Here is a 25,477-nt window from a genome sequence, read left to right on the forward strand (position 1 = left end):
CCATGTGCTCCCATAATTGCTGCACTATTATGTTACGTTTATTGAAGCACAATAGCAAAGATACGGAATCAACCTAAATGTTCATTAATGGATAAATGGAAAAAGAAAATGTGGTATGTATGTATAATGGAGTACTATTTGGCTATGAAAAGGAATAAAATCATATCTACAGCAACATGAATAGAACTGGAGGTCATTATCTTTTTTTTTTTTTTTTTTTTTGAGACGGAGTCTCGCTCTGTCGCCCGGGCTGGAGTGCAGTGGCCGGATCTCAGCTCACTGCAAGCTCCGCCTCCCGGGTTTACGCCATTCTCCTGCCTCAGCCTCCCGAGTAGCTGGGACTACAGACGCCCGCCACCTCGCCAGGCTAGTTTTTTTTTTTTTTTTTGTATTTTTTAGTAGAGACGGGGTTTCACCGTGTTAGCCAGGATGGTCTCGATCTCCTGACCTCGTGATCCGCCCGTCTCGGCTTCCCAAAGTGCTGGGATTACAGGCTTGAGCCACCGCGGCCGTCCTGTTATCTTAAGTTAAATAAGCTAGGCACAAAAAGACAAATACCACATGTTCTTACTTGTATGTGGGTGGGTACTAAAATATTTGATCCCCATGGAGGTAGACAGTGGAAAACAGATAACAGAGACTGGGAAGGGTGAGTGGTGGGGGAGAGGGGAATGTGAAGAGAAGTGTGTTAAAGGGTACAAATATACAATTACATAGAAGGAATAAATCCAATTATCTCATAGCAGAGTAGGGTGACTATAGTTAACAAAAATGTATTAAACTTGGACATCCTAAATACCCTGACTTGACCACTACAAATTGTATAAACATGACATTTCACATATACCCCATACCATACATTTGTACAAGTAAAAAAAAGTGTGAACCACCCAAAACAACTATATCAAAATAAACATATCAATTTTGTGATCCATTTGAATGGAAGTAAAAGAAACAAGAAATATTTGATATATTTGATTTACTTGTAATATGAGCACAATTCAGGGAAAACAAATATACTGAGTCGTCAGTACTAGAAAGAATTTTATAATATCAACTGTCATATTTACGGATGTAAAAAGACAAAAAAAAAAGAAAAAGCATGGACAATTGGAAACTGGATCGCAAATGTTTTTCCACCAAAAATCAACATCCTGGGCTCAGAAACTTAGTATCTTAAAGGTCTGACCAGCATTCATCCTACAAGCAGAGTGCTTTGCTACCCAAAGAAAAATGCCTTACATTTGTGAAGAATTTGAGAGCTAGCAAAACGCTGCTACCTACCCTTCTCACTGTAGCTTTTTCCATCTTCAAAAGTAGACAGGGCAGGAGTTACTATGCTAATTTTCAGCTGAGGAAACCTAGGCAAGAAAACTTGTAATTTAGCCAGGATTTTGAAAGAAATATGGGCAGATGCAAGGATTATAATTCAGGCCTTCTAATTCTAAGTGTTTTGTTTTATGGCTTGAATGGTGCTGTGAGACCCCAACTCTCTCCCTCATTTCCTGCAGTGACTAAAATGCAGTGAGGTGGCACCATTTAGAGCATAGTGGCTCTTGGTGCCATTAGCTTTGTGACCTTGGACAAAAGCTTGGTTCTCTACATCTTCATTTTCCTCATATATAAAATCTGAGATAATTATAACCTAAGTCCAGGGCTTAATGCAATTTAGGCAGCATATTTACAATACTTAGAATATGTTAGACACTTATTCAATGGTGGTTATTATTATTACCATATGGAACTATTATGGTCTTCTTAAAAATGTAAATGCTCTCTTAGCAGATTAAGCCCATTTACCTACTGAGGTTACAGTTAAACTATTACGGAGGGACTGGGATAGGACACTTGTATTACTGTAGGGGAATAGCTGGTGGGTGACAGCATTAGGAAGACAAATCCAGGTGAGGCTCCCTGGGAAGGATCTGACACAGCCAGCACAGGGGTGGGTGATTGAGGGATGGTGACTCAGAGCACTGATCAGGGAGGCAGGGTAGAAGCAAAGGTAACCCTCACTTTGTCCTCTTTTTCCATGGGTTGGTATCTGCTGATAGGAATCCCTGTGATGTGTGAGAGTGAGATTGGGAATCTCTTCAGTCACAGCCGAGAAGAATTCATTCAACTTTGAGGACCATTAAAGAAAAGTTGTTAAAATGAGGGGGCCACACTCTGAACACCATGGCTGTAGAGTAGTATCCCCCTCTCTACCCCCAGCCTCATTTCCAGCTGACACCATTGGAGAGCTATGAAGGTTGGCTGGTGGCCCAGCTTGCTTTAGGGGAAAAAGAGATGACTCATAAATTGAAGAAAATATTCTCAACTTCCCTAGAAATGTAAAACATAATTATATTTATTATTAGAACAGTAATACCTCCAAATAGGTTCAACCAAGGGAGGACTGTGGTTAGAATACCATCTTAAAAAAAAAAAAAAGAAGTGCCTATAACTTTCTGGGAGCCTTTCAATGTGTAAATTATTAAAATAAAATATACTTTTAAATACCAAAATACTAAGTACTGGTATTTAGTATTTGGTACAGTGGCTCTCACCTGTAATTCCAGCACTTTGGGACACCAAGGTGGGATTATCACTTGAGCTCAAGAATTTGAGACCATCCTGGGCAACATGGTGAAACCCCATCTCTACAAGAAATGCAAAAATTAACTGGGCGTGGTGGCATGTGCCTGTAGTCCTAGCTACTAGGGAGGCTGAGATGCGAGGATTGCCTGAGCCTAGGAGGTGGAGGCTGCAGTGAGCTGTGATTACACCAGCTTGGGCAACAGAGTTAGACCTTGTCTCAAACGACGACAACAACAACCACCACCACCACCACCACCACCACCACCACCACCACCACCACCACCACCACCAGCCAGAATAGCTCAAACTGGTATTGTGACCACTATAGATCTTATTCTCACTGCTTCTTTCATTCACTTAGGTGAGCCCCCCTGATTCTGTTCCCTCCCCTTCCTTACCACTTCACTCTGCATTTTTTATCCTTCATGTTTCCGCTTCCAGAATATCACCAGACTCCACTGGCTTTTTCCTTCCCAATTCTTTTATATTTATTGTCTGTTGCATAATTTGAATATTCCATCCATTAAACATTTTTGAGTGCTTTGCAAGCAAAGGCAAAATCTTTGTACTCAAGGAGTTTGCAGCCTACTGGGTTTAAATAGGACAAAGATACAGGTAAAGGTAACGCAAGACAGAATAAGAAAAATGTCACATCTTACTACAAATTCAACACTATAGTTATGGAAAGGATGAGGAAGATATGTGTAGCTGTCCTCTATTATGCAGAGTAGATAAAGCTGAGGCCTACAGGGAGGAAGTGCCTTTCTTAGGCACCAGTTACGAGTCCATGTGTAGTGTGTAAGTTCAGGCACTGCCTCTTTATTTGCAGCATGACTCTGAGTGGTCCAGGGTTCCAGACCGAATTCTGAGGTGCTCTTATCAAATGAGGTGCTCTGCTTTCAGTGGTCAAATGTTTAGGAAATGCTGGTTATCTCCAGTCTTTTGTTCTAGTCAATGCTGCAGTGAATAATTTGAGAATTTGAAGGCATTGGTAAAACTAGGTATGACCTCCAGCCGCAAAAACACATTAAAAATATTATTTGATGATCTATAAAAATTCTCACGTAATGTGCAACACAGCAAGGCAACTTATATTAATAAATTACTGATGAATTGGGGTAGGTGAAATGTAGATAAATTATGCACACCGGTGAGCACATAGCACACATAAAGCTAAAGGCAAAACGATCCAGGACGTACAAGGGATTGGATATGGTTTCGCTGTGTCCCCAACCACAACTCATCTTGAACTGTAGTTCTCATAATGCCCATGTGTCATGGGAGGGACGTGGTGGGAGGTAATTGTATCATAGGGGTGATTATCTTCATGCTGTTCTTGTGATAGTGAGTGAGTTCTCCGAGATCTGATGGTTTTATAAGGGGTTTTTCCCCCTTTAGCTCATTCTTCTCCTTCCTGCCACCATGTGAAGAAGGATGTGTTTGCTTCCCCTTCCACCATGATTGTAAGATTCCTGAGGCTTCCCCAGCCCTGTGGAACTGTGAGTTAATTAAACCTCTTTTCTTTACAAATTACCTAGTCTCAGGCAGTTCTTTACAGCAGTGTGAGAACAGATTAATCCAGTAAATTGGTACTGCAGAGAGTGGGGCACTGCTGAAAGATACCCAAAAATGTGGAAGTGACCATCACAGGCCCGGAGCAAAAGGGAAAAATGATTTTGTGGGCTGCGTCCAGGACCCACCCCCATTTGCTGTGTGCAGCCTAGGGGCTTGGTGCCCTGAAACTCAGCTGCTCCAGTCATGGCTAAAAAAAGGCCAAGGTACAGCTAAGCCCATGGCTCCAGAGGGTGCAAGTCCCAAGCCTTGGCAGTTTCCACATGGTGTTGAGCCTACAGATGCACAGAAGTCATGAATTGAGGTTTAGGAATCTCCACCTAGATTTCAGAGGATGTATGGAAACACCTTGGTGTCTAGGCAGAAGTTTGCTGCAGGGGTGGGGCCCTTGTGGAGAACCTCTGTTAGGGCAGTGCAGAGCCACCACACAGAGCCCCCACTGGAGCACTGCCTAGGGGAGCTGTGAGAAGAGAGCCGTTCTCCTCTAGACCCCAGAATGGTAGATCCACTGACAGATTGCAGATGGCCTATTGTAGGACTTCACTTTGTGACTGCATGAGTCAATACTTTTTAATAAACTCCCTTTCATATATACATCTATCCTATTCATTCTATTTCTCTAGAGAACCCTGACTAATACACCATTATTTTCAGGATGATTATAAAATCTTTATTTCATCAGTGCATAGTTATGGATGGTGTACACATTATGAATACCTGTTACATTCTGCAAGCAGGGACAGTACCTCTGTCAATCTAAACTGGAGTTTATTACCCGTAATTTGATTCACAAATTAGAATAAGTCCTGCTCTCAACTCAAGAAATTTCCAAATTCTCAATACAAAAGGCACAAAGCAAGTCTGCAGAAAGCCATTATATTTTGTTTACAAATTGTTCCCTATCACTGTGTTTTCTGATGTTTTAGTGAACTTGATGGCTCTTCTGAATTAAATTCAGTGATCCTACCAGATCTGACAAGAGGGGATTTGAACCATAATGTGTACAGATAAAGCAGCTGGAAACTTATTTGAAGAATAAATTCAGCCTTTGAAAGAACGTGGTGGGAAGAATAAACCCAGTATCACAGCCTATGAGGAACACTTGTCTTTTGTAAAATGCCAAAGTCATTTCAGAGTGGTGATTTCAAGATTACTTTGGAGGGAACAAAAGCAAGAATCAAAATAATAATGACACACGAAGCAGAAAGACTAATGTGAGGAAGAGAAAACACTGTTCTTGTAAAAATCGATGGCTCATATATTTGAATTATAGGCCAGAAAGCTCTTAAAGTATCCAATGCTGACCACAAACTCAAAAAACTTTTAAGAATATAAAACATTTTAATTCCTTTTTATTGTGTTATCACATAGGGAACTAGAGAAGACTTGAAGGTAAAGACCAACAATGGGCATTAATGGTAAGGAAGGTTCTGGATTCTGACTGCCCAGTAGAAAACCTGGCTTCATTGTTCACTGGTCGTGTGACCTTGGAAGAGTTAACCTCCTTTGGCCTCAATTTCCTCATCTCTAAAATGGGGATAATAGCACCAGTCTCATGAGTTGCTAATAGATTAAATAAAGTAATATATGTTAAGTGCTTAGAATAGTGCATGAATATGGTAAGTTGTACTCAATACGTGGTAGCTTTAAAGATATTGTTTTTTGAAAAATTCAGTAAACGTTAATACTACATAACTAGCTTCATTGCCATTTAAGCACTATGGGACATTTGGTAACAATCCATGAAGCATTTCTGTCTTACATTAAAATAATATGGCCAGACCTGTATTAGTCCATTCTTATGCTGCTATAAAGAATTGCCCAAGATTGGGTAATTTATAAAGGAAAGAGATTTAATTGACTCACAGTTCCACAAAGCTGGGGAGGCCTCAGGAAACTTACAATTATGGTGGAAGGGGAAGCAAACATGTCCTTCTTCACATAGTGGCAGGAAGGAGAAGAATGAGCTAAAGGGGGAAAAGCTCCTTATAAAACCATTAGATCTCAAGAGAATTCACACACTATCACAAGAACAACATGAAGGTAGCTGCCCCCTTGATTTAATTACCTCCCATCAGGTCCTTGCCACAACACATAGGGGGTTGTGGGAACACAGCTCAAATGAGATTTGGGTGGGGACACAGCCAAACTGTATCATTCTGCCCCTGGCCCCTCCCAAATATCATGTCTTCACATTTCAAAACACAATCATGCCATTTCAGCAGTTCCCCAAAGTCTTAACTTACTCCAGCATTAACTCAAAAGTCCAAGTGCAAAGTCTCATCTGAGACAAGGCAAGTCCCTTCTGCATGTAAGCCTATAAAATCAAAAGTAAGTTAGCTACTTCCTAGGTACAATGGGGGTACAGGCATTGAGTAAATACACCCATTCCAAATGGGAGAAACTGGCCAAAACAAAGGGGCTACAGGCCCCATGCAAGTCCAAAATCCAATAGAACAGTTATTAAACCTTAAAGTTCCAAAATGAACTCTTTTGACTCCATGTCTCACATCCAGGGGACATTGATGCAAGAGATGGGCTCCCACAGCCTTGGGCAGCTCTGTCCCTGTGACTTTGCAGGTTACATCCCCAGTCCTGGCTGCTTTCACAGGCTGGTGTTGAATGCCTGTGGCTTTTCCATGGGCATGGTGAAAGCTGTAGGTGGATCTGCCATTTTAGATCTGGAGGACAGTGGCCCTCTTCTCACAGTTCCACTAGGCAGTGCCCCAGTGGGGACTTGGTGTGGAGGCTCCAACCCCACATTTCCCTTCCACACTGCCCTAGCAGAGGTTCTCCATGAGAACTCTGCTCGTGTATCAGACTTCTACCTGGACATCCAAGCATTTCCATACATCCTCTGAAATTCAGGCAGAGGTTCCCAGACCTCAATTATTGACTTCTGTGCACTCACTGGCCCAATGCCACATGTAAGCTGCCAAGGTTTGGGGCTTGCACCCTGTGAAGCAATGGTCTGAGCTGTACATTGGCCCCTTTTAGCCACAGCTGGAGTTGAAGCAGCTGAGATGCAGGGCACCCTGTCCTGAAGCGGTATAGAACTGGAAGGCCCTAGGCCTGGCCCATGAAACCATTTTTCCTTCTTAAGCCTCCAGGCCTGTGATGGAAGGGGCTGCCGTGAAGGTCTCTGACATGCTCTGGAGATGTTTTTCCTATTGTCTTGGTGATTAACATTTAGCTCCTTGTTACTTAGGCAAATTTCTGCAACAGGCTTGAATTTTTCCCCCAGAAAATGGGGTTTTCATTTCTATTGTATTGTCAGGCTGCAGATTTTCCAAACTTTTATGCTCTGCTTCCTCTTGAACACTTTGCTGCTAAGAAATTTCTTCTACCAGATACCCTAAATCATTTCTCTCAAGTTCAAAGTTCCACAGATCTCTAGGGCAGGGGCAAAACGCCACCAGTCTCTTTGCATAGCGAGAGTGACCTTTACTCCAGTTCCCAATAAGTTCTTCATCTCCATCTGAGACTACGTTAGTCTGGACTTCACTGTCCGTATCACTATCAGCATTTTGGTCAAAGCATTCAACAAGTCTCTAGGATAAGTTCCAAACTTTCCCACATCTTCCTGTCTTCTTCTGAGCCCTCCAAACTGTTTCAACCTCTGCCTGTTACCCAGTTCCAAAATGCTTCCACATTTTCGGGTGTCTTTACAGTAGCGATGGACTCTCTGCAGTACCAATTTACTGTATTAGTCTGTTCTTATGCTTCTCATAAAGACATACATGAGACTGGGCAATTTATAAAGGAAAAAGGTTTAATGGAATCACAGTTCCACATGGCTAGGGAGGCCTCAAAATTATGGCAGAAAGCAAAGAAGCAGCAAAGACATATCTTTTTTATTTTTATTTTTATTTGTTTGTTTTTTATTTTTATTGTTATTATTATCATACTTAAGTTCTAGGGTACATGTGCACAATGTACAGGTTTGTTACATATGTACATATGTGCCATGTTGGTGTGCTGCACCCATTAACTCGTCATTTACATTAGGTATATTTCCTAATGCTATCTCTCCCCCTCCCCCCACCCCACAACAGGCCCCGGTGTGTGATGTTTCCCTTCCTGTGTCCAAGTGATCTCATTGTTCAATTCCCACTTATGAGTGAGAACATGCAGTGTTTGATTTTGTGTCCTTGTGATAGTTTGCTGAGAATGATGGTTTCCAGCTTCATCCATGTCCCTACAAAGGACATGAACTCATCCTTTTTTACAGCTGCATAGTATTCCATGGTGTATATGTGCCATATTTTCTTTATCCAGTCTATCATTGATGGACATTTGGATTGGTTCCAAGTCTTTGCTATTGTGAGTTGTGCCTCAATAAACATACGTGTGCATGTGTCTTTATAGTAGAATGATTTATAATCCTTTGGGTATATACCCAGTAATGGGATTGCTGGGTCAAATGGTATTTCTAGTTCTCGATCCTTGAGGAATTGCCACACTGTCTTCCACAATGGTTGAACTAGTTTGCAGTCCCACCAACAGTGTAAAAGTGTGCATATTTCTCCACATCCTCTCCAGCATCTGTTGTTTCCTGACTTTTTAATGACCGTCATTCTAACAGCTGTGAGATGGTATCTCATTGAGGTTTTGATTTGCATTTCTCTGATGGCCAGTGATGATGAGCTTTTTCTCATGTGTCTGTTGGCTGCATAAATGTCTTCTTTTGAGAAGTGTCTGTTCATATCCTTTGCCCACTTTTTGATGAGGTTGTTTGAGTTTGTCTTGCAAATTTGTTTAAGTTCTTTGTAGATTCTAGACATTAGCCCTTTGTCAGATGGGTAGATTGTAAAACTTTTGTAGCAATTGTGAATGGGAGTTCACGCATGATTTGGGTCTCTGTTTGTCTGTTATTGGTGTATAAAAATGCTTGTGATTTTTGCACATTGATTTTGTATCCTGAGACTGCTGAAGTTGCTTATCAGCTTAAGGAGATTTTGTGCTGAGATAATGGGGCTTTCTAAATATACATTCATGTCATCTGCAAACACGGACAATTTGACTTCCTATTTTCCTAATTGAATACCCTTTATTTCTTTCTCTTGCCTGATTGCCCTGGCCAGAAATTCCAACACTATGTTGAATAGGCATGGTGAGAGAGGGCATCCCTATCTTGTGCCAGTTTTCAAAGGGAATGCTTCCAGTTTTTGCCCATTCAGTATGATATTGGCTATGGGTTTTTCATAAACAGCTCTTATTATTTTGAGATATGTCCCATCAATACCTAGTTTATTGAGAGTTTTTAGCATGAAGGGCTGTTGAATTTTGTTGAAGGTCTTTTCTGCGTCTATTGAGATAATCATGTGGTTTTTGTCTTTGGCTCTGTTTATATGATGGATCACGTTTATTAATTTGTGTATGTTGAACCAGCCTTGCATCCCAGGGATGAAGCCAACTTGATCGTGGTGGATAAGCTTTTTGATGAGCTGCTGGATTTGGTTTACCAGTAATTTATTGAGGATTTTTGTATCGATGTTCATCAGAGATATTGGTCTAAAGTTCTCTTTTTTGTTGTTGTTGTATCTCTGCTAGGCTTTGGTATCAGGATGATGTTGGCCTCATAAAATGAATTAGGGAGGATTCCCTCTTTTTCTATTGACTGGAATAGTTTCAGAAGGAATGGTACCAGCTCCTTTTTGTACCTCTGGTAGAATTTGGCTGTGAATCTGGCTGGTCCTGGAGTTTATTTGGTTGGTAGGTTATTAATTATTGCCTCAATTTCAGAACCTGTTATTGATCTATTCAGGGATTCAACTTCTTCCCGTTTTAGTCTTGGGAGGGTGTGGGGAAAAGAACGAGAGATCAGCTTGTTACCATGTCTATATAGAAGGAAGTAGACATAAAAGACTCCATTTAGTTCTGTATTTAAGATGCTGTTAATCTGTGACCTTACCTTCAACTTTGTCCTTGCAAGAGACATGTGCGAAGGTGATTTAAGGTTAAAAGGATTTTGGGCTGTGCAGAATGTGTTTTGTTAAACAAGTGCCTAAAGGCTGCTTGTGGTTAAAAGTCATCACTATTCTCTTAAATCTCAAGAAAGAGAAAAACATTTGTCTCCTGCCCCTCCCTGGGCAATGGAACATCTCCGGGTAATACCCATTGTGTGCCTTGTTTACTGAGTGAGGAGAAACCACCTTTAGGAATAAGGTGGGACTTGCTGGAGCAATACTGCTAAAAGGTTTATGGAGGTGTCGCATATATATCTCAAGGCACAGCATTTTCTGTTAAACTTATTCATATTACAAGGATTTTTTCATGTGTCTTACTGCTGATTTCCTCCCTACAATAGTCCTATTGTCCAGCCACTCCCTTATCCTTTTAATGACTAAGATAATTCTCAATAAATACCAAGGGAACTCAGAGGCCGGTGCCGGCGTGGGTCCTCTGTAAGCTGAGCACCGGTCCCCTGGGCCCCGCTTTTCTTTCTCTACTTTGTCTCTGTGTTTTATTCCTTTTCTCAAGTCTTTCGTTTCCACCTAACGAGAAACGCCCACAAGTGTGGAGGGGCAGGCCACCCCTTCAGGAGGGTGTATGTGTCCAGGAATTTAATCATCTCTTCTAGATTTTCTAGCTTATTTGCATAGAGATGTTTACAGTATTCTCTGATGGTAGTTTGTATTTCTGTGGGGTCGGTGGTGATATCCCCTTTATCATTTTTTATTGCATCTGTTTGATTCTTCTCTCTTTTCTTCTTTATTAGTCTTGCTAGCAGTCTATCAATTTTGTCGATCTTTTCAAAAAACCAGCTCCTGGATTCATTGATTTTTTGAGGGGTTTTCTGTGTCCCTATCTCCTTTAGTTCTGCTCTGATCTTAGTTATTTCTTGTCTTCTGCTAGCTTTTGAGTGTGTTTACTCTTGCTTCTCTACTTTTTTTAATTGTGATGTTAGGGTGTCAGTTTTAGATCTTTCCTGCTTTCTCTTGAGGGCATTTAGTGCTATAAATTTCTCTCTACACACTGCTTTAAATGTGTCCCAGGGATTCTGGTATGTTGTGTCTTTGTTCTCGTTGGTTTCAAAGAACATCTTTATTTCTGTCTTCATTTTGTTATGTACCCAGTAGTCATTCAGGAGCAGGTTGTTCAGTTTCCATGTAGTTGAGTGATTTTGAGTGAGTTTCTTAATCCTGAGTTCTAGTTTGATTGCACTGTGGTCTGAGAGAGAGTTTGTTATACTTTCTGTTCTTTTACATTTGCTGAGGAGTTCTCTACTTCTAACTATGTGGTCAGTTTTGGAATAAGTGTGATGTGGTGCTGAGAAGAATGCATATTCTGTTGATTTGGGGTGGAGAGTTTGTAGATGTCTATTAGGTCTGCTTGGTGCAGAGCTGAGTTCAATTCCTGGATATCCTTGTTAACTTTCTGTCTTGTGGATCTGTCTAATGTTGACAGTGGGGTGTTAAATTCTCCCATTATTATTGTGTGGGAATCTAAGTCTCTTTGTAGGTCTCTAAGGACTTGCTTTTTGAATCTGGGTGCTCCTGTATTGGGTGTATATATATTTAGGATAGTTAGGTCTTCTTGTTGAATTGATCCCTTTACCATTATGTAATGGCCTTCTTTGTCTCTTTTGATCTTTGATGGTTTAAAGTCTGTTTAATCAGAGACTAGGCTTGCCACCCTTGCTTTTTTTTGTTTTCCATTTTCTTGGTAGATCTTCCTCCATCCCTTTATTTTGAGCCTATGTGTGTCTCTGCATGTGAGATGGGTCTCCTGAATACAGCATACTGATGGGTCTTGACTCTTTATCTAATTTGCCAGTCTGTGTCTTTTAGTTGGGGCATCTAGCCTACTTACATTTAAGGTTAATATTTTTATGTGTGAATTTCATCCTGTCATTATGATGTTAGCTGGTTATTTTGCTTGGTAGTTGATGCAGTTTCTTCCTAGCATTGATGGTCTTTACAATTTGGCATGTTTTTGAAGTGGCTGGTACCAGTTTTCCTTTCCATGTTTAATGCTTCCTTCAGGAGCTCTTGTAAGGCAGGCCTGGTGGTGACAAAATCTCTCAGCATTTGTTTGTCTGTAAAGGATTTTATTTCTCCTTCACTGATGAAACTTAGTTTGGCTGGATATGAAATTCTGGGTAGAAAATTCTTTTCTTTAAGAATGTTGAATATTGGCCCCCACTCTCTTCTGGCTTGTACAGTTTCTGCCGAGAGATCCACTGTTAGTCTGATGGGCTTCCTTTTGTAGGTAACCCGACCTTTCTCTCTGTCTACCCCTAATTTCCTGAATTTGAATGTTGGCCTGCCTCTCTAGGTTGGGGAAGTTCTCCTGGATAATATCCTGAAGAGTTTTCCAACTTGGTTCCCTTTTCCCTGTCACTTTCAGGTACACCAATCAGATGTAGATTTGGTCTTCTCACATTATCCCATATTTCTTGGAGGCTTTGTTCATTTTTTTTTTACTCTTTTTTCTCTAAACTTCTCTTCTCATTTCATTTCATTCATTTGATCTTCAATCACTGATACACTTTCTTCCAGTTGATTGAATCAGCTATTGAAGCCTGTGCCTCCTTCACATTGTTCTTGTGCCTTGGTTTTCAGCTCCATCAAGTCGTTTAAGGACTTCTCTATGCTGTTTATTCTAGTTAGCCATTTGTCTAGTCTTTTTTCAAGGTTTTTAGCTTCTTTGCAATGGGTTCAAACATCCTCCTTTAGCTCAGAGAAGTTTATTATTACCAATCTTCTGAAGCCTTCTTCTCTCAACTCGTCAAAGTAATTCTCCGTCCAGCTTTGTTTCATTGCTCTTAAGGAGCTGCATTCCTTAGGAGGTGAAGAAGTGCTCTGATTTTTAGAATTTTCAGCTTTTCTACTCTGGTTTCTCCCCATCTTTGTGGTTTTATCTACCTTTGGTCTTTGATGCTGGTGATGTACAGATGGGGTTTTGGTGTGGATGTCCTTTCTGTTTGTTAGTTTTCCTTCTAACATTCAGGACCCTCAGCTGCAGGTCTGTTGCAGTTTGCTGGAGGTCCACTTCAGATCCTGTTTGCCTGGGTATGATCAGTGGAGGCTGCAGAACAGCAAATATTGCAGAACAGCAGATGTTGTTGCCTGATCCTTCCTCTGGAATCTTCATCTCAGTGGGGCACCCAGCTGTTTGAGGTGTCAGTTGGTCCCTACTGGGAGGTGTCTCCCAGTTAGGCTACTTGGGGAAGTCAGGAACCCACTTGAGGAGGCAGTCAGTCCGTTCTCAGATCTCAGACTTCGTGCTGGGAGAATCACTACTCTCTTCAAAGCTGTCAGGCAGGGACGTTAATGTCTGCAGAAGTTTCTGCTGCCTTTTGTTCAGCTATGCCCTGTCCCCAGAGGTGGAGTCTAAAGAGGCAGACAGGCCTCCTCAAGCTGCGGTGGGATCCACCCAGTTTGAACTTCCTGGCCACTTTGTTTACCTACTCAAGTCTCAGCAATGGTGGATGCCCCTCCCCTAACCTCGCTGCTACCTTGCAGTTAGATCTCAGACTGCTGTCCTTGCAGTGAGTGAGGCTCTGTGGGTTTGAGACCCTCTGAGCCAGGTGTGGGATATAGTCTCCTTATGTGCTGTTTGTTAAAGCCATTGAAAAAGCACAATATTAGGGTGGGAGTGTACCAATTTTCCAGGTACCATCTGTCATGGCTTCCCTTTGCTAGGAAAGGGAATTCCCCGACCTCTTGTGCTTCCCAGGTGAGATGATGCCCCGTGCTGCTCCATGGGCTGCACCCACTTTCTGACAAGCCCCAGTGAGATGAACCCAATACCTCAGTTGGAAATGCAGAAATCACCCATCTTCTGCATTGCTTACACTGGGAGCTGCAGACTAGAGCTGTTCGTATTCGGCCATCTTGGAACCTCCCCCCACAAAGACATATCTTATATGGTGACAGGCAAGGGAGCATGTACAGGGAACTGCCCCTTTATAAAACTATCAGATCTCATGAGACTTGTTCACTATCATGAGAACAGCAGGGGAAAAACCTGTCCTCATGATTCAATTACCTCCCACCAGGACCCTCCCACAACACGTGGGGATTATGGGAGCTACAATTCAACATGAAATTTGGGTGGGGACACAGCCAAACCATATCTAATGATCTATTTCTCAGTTCTCAGTTCATATGCACTCTCTCCCAGGAGGCTTTCTATGACCATCCTAATAGAAAGCAATTTCTGCTCATTTATGGATAGCTCCAGTGTCAGCTTTTCCTTCCCTTTTAAATTATCTGTATTCTTGCTCTATTGGAAAAGGGGGGATTTTGTTATCATATACTCATTCCAGTGATGGCCAGTCCTCTGAGTCATGGGATTGGCACTATCACCTTCTGCTTCCTATGGGCTACTCCTCCCTGTGATACCATGGGGCTGGGACTAGGGTGAGGCATCTAGGGAGAAAAGTGCAAGGAGGCTTTTATTCTGAGGGCTGTGTAAGGGCAGTGTTGGTGTGCACTAGTCCCAGCCTTGGCTGCATGCCATAGCCTGGAATTTATGAACTTTAGTCTCCATGGTGGGATGAATGAAGGTGAGATTTGGTCTACACCACCTTGGTGGTAGCATACCACAGTGATTAGGAACATAAACACTGTAGCTGGACATGTCACCTAATCTTTTTGTATGTCAGTTTCCTAGTTTGTAAAATGACGATGCTGCTGCGGAAAACATAGCCTACCTTGTAGAGTTGTTCTGAGCTAATACAGGTAAAGGACACAAAGCAGCCCTGGCACATAGTACATATTCAAAAAGGTACAATGTTTCGTCTTACTGTTACTTCTAGTTCCAGTCTCTCATACCTCTACAGCACCATCACCTTGTGTTGTAGAAATGCATTAAAGTTTATGAGAAGGTTGGAGAAAGTTGAGTGGAATTTTAAAAGGCAGAGGACTTAGAAATGTTAAGTAAAACTCAATTTCCCCAAGACCCAATGGAAAAGTCCTCCAGAAGTTAAAGCCTACCAGGAAATGATTCACTTCCTAATCTTCCTTTTTCTCCTGGGGGTTTCATTCGCTCTTGAAATACCTTTGTTTTAAGTTCTCTACTTTTTTGGATCTCCTTCCAACATCTATTTTGCAGACAATCTCATTCTGTCTGTGTAAAACTCTTGGCCCTGAATTCATCCCATTTCCCTAACTGGGACCATCAGCAGGACAGTCCAGGATGGACACTGTCAGTCACTGAGCAGTCTTCTACAAAATCTTACCAAATATGTCTCTCTAAGGGATATTCGTTGGTTGTTCCTTGTACACACCCACACCCTATCTGTCACCTCCTCTCCTCTTTTCCCACAAACACTACCTGATTTCCTGTTTGGGGAGTCACTCTCTCCCTATGCTGGGCCATGAGATTGGGGTATGATTCTCCTCTCCTTAGTTCCAGGGGTGAACTTAATCCAATAAATATATTCTATACCCCTGGTTCTGACGATTGGTTCAGGATACAGTTCAACATAACCAATAACAAACAATGAAACAAGAAGAGACATTTGCTGGGGCTTCTGGCAATGCTGGCTGCTTCTGCAGGAGATTCCTGAAGTAGCTTTTTGTCTCCCAAATCTTTCTCCTTCGGTGGACCTGTATGAGGAAGAATATAACCTTGGAGCTGCTGCAGCCATCTTGGAACCCAGAGGACAGAGTCTGCCTGAGGATGATGGATGATGTTGCACCAAAGTAGCAGGGACACACACACACACACACACACACACACGCAGAGACAGAGAGAGAGAGAGAGAGAGAGAGTAGAAGAGGAAATCTTGGATTCTAGAACAAGCTATGCCTGAATTTTCTTCCACTGTTCAGTTATATGAGACAATATATTTGATATTTTAAGCCAGTTTGAGTTGAGTTTTCTGTTGCTAAGACTCAGTTACCAAATTGATAGTGTCTTTGTTTTCTGAGTCCAACAGGGATCTGAAGGACCAGAATCTCGGTCTCTCTGTCTTTCTCTCCCACTAAATACACACACTCCTTAAGAGAAAATATTAATTCTTAGATGCTTTGAAGTCACTACCATTTATAAGAAGGAAGAAAACATTTTTTCCAAGTGCAGCATAGTCCATAAGGAATTGTTGCCCACAGAAATGTTAGTCTCTCTACATTGTTATTCACAGCTGTTTTAGCACATTATGTTCATCCTTACCTCAACTCTCAATTTGTGCACTTTAGACTTAACTGGAATAAGAAATGGAGCCATTACTGAGCCACTGACTTCTTAATGGCTGCTCCTTAATCTCCATGGAAGCATGGAGAGTGTTTTTTATTTTTTAATGCTTCTAGTTACACTTATTTCAGAGTTCAAGTTGAAACAGGGGTTTAGTCACATCTCCTAGAAAATTGTGGGTTTTGGTTGATACTATCTCTTTTCATCTATTAACAATGTCAGTCCCACTTCTACTATCTTAATACTCTGCTAAAGAAAGGAAATAGGAATTTTCTCTTGACATAGGATCTGAAATTCTTGCCCTTTTACTGTTTTCATATTCTGAATTGCTTACTCTTAAGAATGAGAATGCAATTCAAGGACAGCTTTAGTTTCCCCAAAGAGCCTTGGGAACGTATTAGAGACCTGAGTTAAAAATAATTCTCAAAGTGTCATACTTTCAACTTATTTTACATTTGCTATTTGGAGGGCCTGAGAAAGATGTTCCTATCTCACTTTAATAGAAAGGTCCTACTTCAAGAAAAGCTTTTGTCTGAATATTGGGGGAAATAATATAAAAAAAGGAACACATTTACATCAAACGAATTTGAAATGTTATTACATATTATCTGTAAGTAGAGTGGCAATGTAATATATTGTATAAACCAAGACAGTTTGAGGATGACTCAACCAGACTTCTATACTGGCCCAGAGGAGCAGTGGGGACTGAGTTTACTCTCTCACCAGAAACACTAAATAATCAAACAAAATATATGAAAAAACAGTTTTCAAGACATTGGACATCAGACAATGGACAGGGATGGGAAACAAATGAAGTGGGCTATGATTGTCCCATATTACTGCCTGGAGAGTTTCTGGTCTATGTCACAGGGAGCAGGGACTGAGATGGAGCCAGGTGGTCTCCCTGAGTTGAGGATACTTCTCTGCGAGGGTAGGAAAGGAAATTGGAGTGCACAGGGCTGAATGCTAAGGAGGAAACAACCAGAGAGAGAGAGAGAGAGAGCACCCTGGAGACCTTCGGAGGGTCCTCCCTGTAATCATCTGACTACTGATCAGTGCATGCAGATGATGAAGAAACTCAAGGTCAAGAAACTACCACCTGAAAAGATTAAAAGGAATTTCTGGAGCTCACATAATGCAAGGAATGATTCTTGTTCCTGTCAGCCAAAGTGGAAAACTTCTTCATTCTTGAGGTATTGGGTAGAGTACTCAGAAGAATTCAACATCAGTAGTGGAGTATGGTGTTCTTCTAGTCCCTCCTAACAAAGCTTAAAAGCAAGACCTGAAGGACTCAAACTGTTTACAGTACTTTAATTCTATCCCAAAGCGAAGTTTAATAATTTTTATAGGAATAATATAAAATAAATATAAATAATATCCAGCACTCAACAAGATAAAATTCACAGTGTTTGGCACCCAATCAGAACTTGCCAGCATACAAAAAATAAGAAAAATACAACCTAGAATAAGGGAAAAATCCACCTATTGACACCAACTCAGAACTGATGTAGAACCAGTAGACTAAATATTAAAACAGCTTTTATTACTGTTTTCCATATGCTCAAGAAAATTAGAGGAAAGATTTAACATGCTAAGTTAAAAAAATCAAACTTTCAGATACGAAAACTACAATGTCTAAGGTGAAAAATAGAGTGGATTGGATTAACACCACTTTAGACACTGCAGAAAAAAAGATTAATGACTTGAAAAACCAATATAAACTATACAAAATTAAACACACAGAGATAAAAGACTAAAAAAATAAATAAATAAATAAATAAATTGAAGCGATCCTCACCGAGCTGTGGGAAAACTTCAAGTGGCCTCATGTATGTGTCATTGGAGTCCCCAATGGAGGGAGGACAGAAAAAATATTTAAACAAAAAGACAAAAAATTCCCAAATTCAAAGAAAACCATCACCCACAAATCCAAGAAGCTCAACAAACCTCATGTATAAGAAATATCAAGAAAACTATACCAAGATACATGGTAATCAAATTACTTATAAACAGTGATTTTAAAAAAGTCTTAAAAGTAGTCAGAGATAAAAGAAACATTTAAGGAAGTCCTTCAGGCAGAAGAAAAGTTACATCAGTTGGAAATATGGATCAACCAACGAAATGAGGAGTACCTGAATTGGAAACTATATTGATAAATATAAAATTCTTTTTTTACTTATTTAAATCTTATTAAAGATAATTAATTTTTTATAGCAAAATCAACAGCAATGTGTTGTGGGGTTTCTAACATATGAAGAACTAAAATGTATGGCAACAATAGCACAAAGATGGGCGGGAGGATATAGAAGTATACTGTTCTAAATTTCTTATGCTACATGTGAAGTTGTATGATATTGAAGATAGACTGCATTACATTAAAAAATGTAATTCCTAGAGCAACCACTAAAGTAACCACAAAACTGTACAGCTAACAACTTAATAAATTGAGTAAAATGGTATCATCAAGAAAAACTCAATCCAAAAGAAGGCAGAAAAAAGAGGGAACAAAGACAGATGGAACAGATAAAAAACAAATTGCAAGATAGTAGATGTAATCACAATCATATCCTTACTCACAATAAAAGTAAATGGCCTAAACACCACAGTTGAACATAGTGATTGTCAGATTGTATTTTTTTTTTAAAAGCAAGAGCCAATTATACCCTGCTTCCAAAATAAAGATAATAGCTTAAAAGTAAAAGGATGAGGTTTAAGACGGAGGCTTGAGCCATGTCATCTAGGACTTGCAGCAATTAATGTAACCAATTCTTCAAGCTAAAGGAAACTCATTAATGAGAGCTCAGGTGCCCCGTCAGCCTGGAGCAACCCCATTGACTGCATATCTTTCAGTAGAAACTGGACAAGGACAAATGTAAGAATGATCCAAAATTAGAAAAGATCTTAAAAGACTGAAATTATTTCTATATTGACATAATAATCATGTGCAAAAATAAACTATCAAAGTGTAAAGAAAATGTTTCTGTAGGCACGGGTGAATTAGAAAAATACTTGTACAAAGAAACAGAAGTTTTTTCTTGTAGATTAAGATAACTGATCAAGAGCATCTACACGTGGATGCTAAAATTCAATATATCTTTGATAGAAGTGGATATTTTTATGTAAGGGATAAAGAGAATAAATTAATTCAGATTTGTATGAAGAAAGGAGACATGATAACTATTCCTCAAGGGATTTATTACCACCTCATATTGGATATAAAGGACTATGTAAAGACAATGAAGCCATCTGTTGGAGAACCAGTATAACCATATGTAACCGACCAGCTGACCAATTTGTTGCTTAAGGATAGCTCATCAACTTTTGGGCACAAACAACATAATGGTGCTTTCTAGAAATGAATGCATTCTTTAGAAAATCCCAAATGTGACAATTAAGCAGAAATGGAATCATTTTCACTTTGCTTTATCAGCTTGAAGCTATATTATTTTTCCTTTGTTAGGTTGCTTGAGCAGTTTTTTCTAAATTTTTTTATTTTTTATTTTATTTTTAATTTTATTATACTTAAAGTTCTGGGATACATGTGCAGAATATGCAGGTTTGTTACATAGGTATACATGTACCATGGGGGTTTGCTACACCCATCAACCCTTTATCTATGTTAGGTATTTCCCCTAATGCTGTCCCTCCCCTAGCCCCCCGCCCCCCGACAGGCCCCAGTGTGTGATGTTCCCCTACCTGTGACCATGTGTTTTCATTTTTCAACTCCCACTTATGAGTGAGAATATGCGGCATTTGTTTTTCTGTTCCTGTGTTAGTTTGCTGAGAACAATAGTTTCCAACTTCATCCATGTCCCTGCAAAGGACATGAACTCATCCTTTTTTATGGCTGCATAGTATTCCGTGATGTATATGTGCCACATATTCTTTATCCAGTCTATCATTGATGGCCATTTGGGTTGGTTTTAAGTCCCTGTTTTTGTGACTAGTGCTTCAATAAACATATGTGTGCATGCATCTTTATAGTAGAATGATGTACAATCCTTTGGGTATATAACCAGTAATGGGATTACTGGGCCAGATGGTATTTCTAGTTCTAGATCCTTAGGGAATCACCACATTGTCTTCCACAATGGTTGAACTAATTTACACTCCCACCAACAGTGTAAAAGAGTTCCTATTTCTCTACATTCTAACTATTGTGAGATGGTATCTCATTGTGGTTTTGATTAGTATTTCTCTAATGACCAGTAGTGATGAGCTTTTTTTCATATGTTTGTTGGCTGCATAAATGTCTTCTTTTGAGAGCTGTCTGTTCATATCCTTTGCCCACTTTTTGATGGGGTTGTTTGATTTTTCTTATAAATTTGTTTAAGTTCCTTGTAGATTCTGGATGTTAGCCCGTTGTCTGATATATAGATTGCAAAATTTTCTCCCATTCTGTAGTTTACCTGTTCACTCTGATGATAGTTTCCTTTGCTTTGCAGAAGCTTTTTAGTTTAATTAGATACCATTTGTCAATTTTTACTTTTGTTGCCATTGCTTTTGGTGTGTTAGTCATGAAGTCTTTGCCCATGCCTATGTCCTAAATGGTATCACCGAGATTTTTTTCTAGGGTTTTTATGGTTTTAGGTCTTATGTTTAAGTCTTTAATCCATCTTGAGTTAATTTTTGTATAAGGTGTAAGGAAGGGGTCCAGTTTCAGTTTTCTGCATATGGCTAGCCAGTTTTCCCAACACAATTTCTTAAATAGAGAATCCTTTCCCCATTGCTTGTTTTGTCAGGTTTGTCAAAGACTAGATGGTTGTAGATGTGTGGCATTATTTCTGAGGCCTCTGCTCTGTTACATTGGTCTATATATCTGTTTTGGTAGCAGTACCATGCTGCTTTGGTTACTGTGGTCTTGTAGTAGTTCGAAGTCAGGTAGCACAATGCCTCCAGCTTCATTCTTTTTGCTTAGGATTGTCTTGTCTATATGAGCTTTTTTTTGGTTCCACATGAAATTTAACGATTTTTTTCTAATTTTTGAAGAAAGTCAGTGGTGGCTTGATGGGAATAGCATTGACTCTGTAAATTACTTTGGGCAGTATGGCCATTTTTACAATATTTTACAATATTTTACATGCTCCTATCCATGAGCATGGAGTGTTTTTCCATATGTTTGTGTCCTCTTATATTTCCTTGAGCAGTGGTTTGTAGTTCTCCTTGAAGAGATCCTTCACATCCCTTGTAAGTTGTATTCCTAGGTGTTTTATTCTCTTTGTAGCAATTGTGAATGGGAGTTCACTCATGATTTGGCTCTCTCCTTGTCTATTGTTGGTATATAGGAATACTTGTGATTTTTGCACATTGACATTGTATCCTGAGACTTTGCTTAATTTGCTTATCAGCTTAAGGAGATTGTGGGCTGAGACGATGGGGTTTTCTAAATATTCAATCATGTCATCTGCAAACAGAGACAATTTGATTTCCTCTTTTTCTATTTGAGTACCATTTATTTCTTTCTCTTGCCTGATTGCCCTGGCCAGAATTCCAATACTATGTTGAATAGGAGTGGTGAGAGAGGGCGTCCTTGTCTTGTGATGGTTTTCAAAGGAAATGCTTCCAGCTTTTGCTCATTCAGTATGACATTGGCTGTGAGTTTGTCATAAATAACTCTTTTTGTTTTGAGATACCATCAATACCTAGTTTATTGAGAGTTTTTAGCATAAATGGGTGTTGAATTTTGTTGAAGACCTTTTCTGGATCTACTGAGATAATCACTTGGTTTTTATCATTGGCTCTGTTTATGTAATGGATTACATTTATTGATTTGCATATGTTGAACCAGCCTTGCATCCCAGGGATGAAATCAACTTGATCATGGTGGGTAAGCTTTTTGATGTGCTGCTGGATTCGGTTTGCCAGTATTTTATTGAGTATTTTCACATTAATGTTTATCAGGGATATTGATCTGAAATTTTCTCTTTTTGCTGTGTCTCTGCCAGGTTTTGTTATCAGGATGATGGTGGTCCCATAAAATTAGTTAGGGAGGATTCCCTCTTTTTCTATTGTTTGGAATAGTTTCAGAAGGAATGATACCAGTTTCTCTTTGTACCTCTGGTAGAATTTGGCTGTGAATCCGTCTGGTCCTGGGTTTTTTTTTTTTTCTTTTTTTTTTGGTTGGTAGGCTATTAATTACTGCTTCAATTTCAGAACTTGTTATTGATGTATTCAGGGATTCAATTTCTTCCTGGGTTAGTCTTGGAAGGGTGTATGCATCCAGGAATCTATCCATTTCTTCTAGATTTTCTAGTTTATTTGCATAGAGGTGTTTATAGTAGTCACTGATGGTAGTTTGTATTTCTGTGGGATCAGTGGTGATGTCACCTATATCATTTTTTATTGTGTCTATTTGATTCTTCTCTCTTTTCTTCTTCATTGTTCTGGCTAGAGGTCTGTCTGTTTTGTTAATCTTTTCAAAAATCCAGCTCCTGTTTTTTTTTTAAGGGGTTTCTGTGTCTCTGTTTCCTTCAGTTCTGCTCTGATCTTAGTTATTTCCTGTCTTCTGCTATCTTTTGAATTTGTTTGTATTTGAACAGTTTTTTAGTGGAATAATAAAATTGATTTTGTCATAAACTGAAAATGTGGATAAATCATGTCTGAAACTCATTGAGATTGAGACTAAATCAAAACTAGTGTTTTATTTAGTACAATGATCTCCAACCTTTTTGGCACAAGGGACTGGCTTTGTGGAAGATAATTTTTCCCTGGATGACCTAGGGGGTTTCAGGATGAAACTCTTCCACCTCAGATCATCAGGCATTAGATTCTCATAAGGAGCAAGCAACGTAGATCTCTCTCATGTGCAATACACAATAGGGTTCATGCTCCCATGAGAATCTAATGCCACTCATCTGACAAGAGGCAGAGCTCAGGTGGTAATTCTTGTACACCCACTACTTACCTCCTGGTGTGTGGCCTGGTTCCTAACAGGCCACAGACTGATACTGATCTGCAGTCTAGGGGCTGGGAACCCCTGGTTTAGTAGAACTGTGGTAATATATGCATTAACTATGATCTGAGCCATAGCTTAATCTCCCAAATTATAACTACTTAGCATATTTTATGTGAATATTATTCTTAGCTTATAAGTCAAATATAAGTCAATTACATCCCTGTACTACATGGTATAATGTAGATAACAAAATTAACCAAATAAAAGACACTTTCTAGCCCTAATCCCACAATTTCCTTGAGTCAAAATGTTGAGGAGAAAGCCTATTATGGGACACACTCTCAGTTACTTACACCTTTTACCTGTTCAAAATAAAATAATTGTCTTAGTTTTATGCAAATGAATGCTCATGCCTTAAAATAAGGTGTGTATAACACTCTTTTCTGGTTCCTTAAAGTTTCTTCTGCTTAGATTCCTTGTTTTAGAGTCTATGCCCCTCTGTGACAAATAGGTGGCGACAGCTTGGAGCAGGGCACCTAAACTAATCTCCCACAGTGATGAGGAGATAGGGTTGCTGTGTTTCTCAATATTCATATTTCAGAAGAGATGGGTTCCAAGACCTTGAGCAAAACATTTCTGGCTTTTGAAGTCGGCAAAAAGCTTACCTAACCTTTGCAAAGATTGACCTACATGTCGAAGGAGGAGAAGAAGGGTTCATAGATATCAGGTTTCTTATGGAAATGCTTTAAAAAAGAGAGGAGGAGATGAAGTCTCTTTCCCTTTGGGCAACAGGGAAAATTCTAAATGTTTTTACTTACCTTCACAGTACCCAGGAACAAGGTGGACATGGGGCTAATGCTGTAGAGCACAGAGGAGGCAGAAGACAGCACCAGGAATAAGCCAAGTCTCAAAATCATCATGATATTACAGAGCCCCTTTCTTACACACCTGGGTGATATCGTGAAGAGTGTGGGAGAAGAAAATCTGAAGGTCTGGACATTTATCCTGTTGATATGAAGTTTTCTTAAAACTGCTTAAAGGATTAGATAGAATGGAATTTATCAGATTTGGTTAAATTATTTTTTCTTCTGATATCCAATGGAGTAGGGGCCCATGGGGAGGAAAAACAAAACAGAAAGGTTTTGAGAGATGTAGAAATTACGTTTTTTTTTTTTTTGCCAATTTGTGTTTAATGCATAGATTGTGCTCCTGTAGGATACCTTTCTATAATTCACTGACACCATTGTTTTTAATTTGCATCATTGGCCATAGCTTGGCTCGTTTGTGGGAAAACCAAACCAAATCAAATCAAACCAAAGCACACGAAACCTTTTTAAGCATAGGAGGAGTATCTGATATATGCATGACCAAAATATGAGGTAAACATGTATACTTAGAAGCTAATATCAAGTCTGGAGAATTGTAGTATACATAGTATAAACATATGTTTTTTATATATCTTAATATAAAAATTATTAAGGCTTTGTTTGTTGTTTTAACTTTTTTTTTTTTTTTTTTTTTTTTTGACAGAGTCTTGCTCTGCTGCCTAGGCTGGAGTGCAGTGGCACAATCTTGGCTGACTGCAACCTCTGCCTCCTGGGCTCAAGCAATTCTCCTGCCTCAGTCTCTTGAGTAGCTAGGATTATAGATACGTGCCACCACACTTGGCTAATTTTTGTATTTTTAGTAGAGATGGGGTTTTGCCATGTTGGCCAGGCTGATCTCAAACTCCCAAACTCAGGTGATCTGCCTGCCTCAGCTGCCCAAACTGCTGGGATTACAGAGGTGAGCCACTGCACCCGGGTGCCATTTGCCATTTTCCAGGGCTATCCTACCTGCACTAAAAATAAACAAATAATTACATTATCATACATATCCTACTATTTCAGAGAGGGGGAACAAATATTGCATATAAGTATTTGTTCAAAATTTGGCTCAAACAGATCTCAGAATTGGAAACTCTTCTTTGCTGTTAACATCAAAGACTCACAGACAAAATGGTACAATTAGGCTAAATTTAATGGTAGAGAAAAGATTCTTAAACAGAATAGTACTTCAGCAAAAAAGAAAGACCTTTTTTCAGAACTGGCTACAAGAAAAGGAGCTCCCTTGGACAATGCTTTTGGTGCAATTATTTTAAGCTTCCCCTTAAACATGATGTGCTCTGGAAACTCATTGTGCCTGCAAATATCTGAGCTGATAGAAATCCACATGAATGGCCTTTTCATCTTCCTGCGTTGAGTCTAAAACATGGGATGCTGGATGTAGCTGAACTTTTCCAGA

General features: G+C 39.7%; 1 pseudogene; it reads left to right on the top strand.

The window, feature by feature from the left end:
• LOC104654862 overlaps nt 1-25,477 on the top strand; it is a 108,871-nt pseudogene that overhangs the window by 66,743 nt on the left and 16,651 nt on the right.

This window comes from Rhinopithecus roxellana, chromosome 10 (assembly GCF_007565055.1).
Source record: "Rhinopithecus roxellana isolate Shanxi Qingling chromosome 10, ASM756505v1, whole genome shotgun sequence".
NCBI classification, from domain to species: domain Eukaryota; kingdom Metazoa; phylum Chordata; class Mammalia; order Primates; family Cercopithecidae; genus Rhinopithecus; species Rhinopithecus roxellana.